The sequence below is a fragment of the Stegastes partitus genome, unplaced genomic scaffold (genome assembly GCF_000690725.1).
Source record: "Stegastes partitus isolate 25-593 unplaced genomic scaffold, Stegastes_partitus-1.0.2 Scaffold799, whole genome shotgun sequence".
NCBI classification, from domain to species: domain Eukaryota; kingdom Metazoa; phylum Chordata; class Actinopteri; family Pomacentridae; genus Stegastes; species Stegastes partitus.
This window is the reverse complement of record NW_007578530.1, coordinates 203,574-205,337: the sequence shown is the minus strand read 5'-3', so window position 1 is coordinate 205,337 and position 1,764 is coordinate 203,574. Positions and strand designations below refer to the sequence as shown.

General features: G+C 36.5%; 1 non-coding gene across 1 annotated transcript; it reads right to left on the bottom strand.

Moving 5' to 3' along the window:
* Positions 1-1,480: 1,480 nt before the first annotated feature.
* trnae-cuc (transfer RNA glutamic acid (anticodon CUC)) lies at positions 1,481-1,552 on the bottom strand. Its single transcript has one exon. It is a non-coding gene; the product is annotated as a tRNA-Glu (tRNA).
* Between the last annotated feature and the right edge of the window lie 212 nt (positions 1,553-1,764).

Genomic DNA, 1,764 nt, shown 5'->3' with positions numbered 1-1,764 from the left:
TCACAGACCAGGACCATTTGCTGTAAAGTGTTGCCACCTAGTGGGATATTTAAAAAACTGCCCCAGAGGTTGTCAGTTGGTGGCAAAATCAAGTTTAGTGTCTGTCTGAGCTTCAGGAGGTGACATGCATGGTCATTCAACCAGTGAGAAGGACACATGGCCTTTGTTTAGTGCATTCTGGTGATTTTTTATTCAACAATTAGTGAAATTTTCTGCATCAATTTATGGTAAATATCTTTATTTATGGAAAGAAAAACATTCAGGCAACAGGGAAAAATTAAAAACATAAAGGATTATATATGACAGTAAGTCTGACAGGCATTCAGTATTCATCTGCAAATACTGATTCTTTTTTAGATTCACTTTTCTCTTTTAGAATGAGCTCTGCTGAGTCAACACACACGGTGATTTTCAAAATAAAAATAATTCTGTGGGAGATGTATCCTCTGCATTTCCTCTGAAATTTAACCTTGGTTACATGATAAAGAAAGCAAAAAATTTACATACTACAAAAATTAGTTTAGGGTAGAATATTACATAAAAAAAAAAAAAGTAAATTCTAATTTAAACTAAGTTGCAAGCAAATTTCTAAAACAAACATCTACTGCAGGAGATAACCTGAGAACAAATACAATGTTCAAGACACACATATTCAAGATATATTTTGTTTTCAGTGACAGCAATTAAACGATGCTGCCTACCATTTCATAACTTCAATTTTAAAAAAACAACAGAAAAGTAAAATGTTGAAGCCCAATTGTATTTAATTAATAACAGTATAGATATAATCTTTTGCCATCATGAGGAGAATGTTGTATTAAAATATGTTTCTGATGAGGTGGATAAAAGGAAAAAGTCAAGTCACTGTTATTTCTTATCATGTAAAACATTTAGAACAAAGGCTGCTGAGCCAAAGTGCATCCAGGAGAGAATTAAGAGTGGGGTTACCAGTTAACCTAACCAGTTTATATGTTGAGGTTAAGACCATACGGTGTGATTTATGATGGGAATTTACCCAAATTATTGAATTATGAAGGATTAAAACCCCACAAAAAACTAAATGAAATACTACCGTTCCTGAATATTAGAAAGGCTAAGAGCCTGCAGTATTATCAGCTAATTATGAAGATTAACCTAACTAATTAAAATATTACAGCTCAGACTTTATAACATTATGAATTCTGTGGATTCAATTATTAATTCACAAAAATATACATAAAACCCCAACAAATCCAAGGATTTCCTGGATTCCCTCTGAGCGGCCTTTCTTCTTATTCATTTTGTATTATTGTTTTTTGAAATATTATTATTTTTTGAAGCTTTTTTATAAAAACAAATTAAATGCGTCTCTCTGACAACAGAGAGCTGAAGGGTGTCGTTGCCATGGTTACCGCAGCGCGCGCCACCAGTCTGTGGCGTAGGAATATTTAAGGTGTCTGCTGTGTCAACACTCACCGGGCGGCTCAGGGAGAAAAAGTAGTTCCCTGACCGGGAATCGAACCCGGGCCGCGGCGGTGAGAGCGCCGAATCCTAACCACTAGACCACCAGGGAAGGCTGACAGCAATAGAATCCCCACGCAAATTGTAGTCTCTACTGCCCGATGTTACTGATATTTACTGATATTAATTATGACCGCGCGGACTTACATCGACTAAAAGCCACTAGTTAAGCTAGCTAAACATGGCTAACGTGAGCTAACTTTGCCGGGAAGTGACCAACGAGCCGCGACGAGCGAGTGTTTTTACAGCACACATGACACCAGA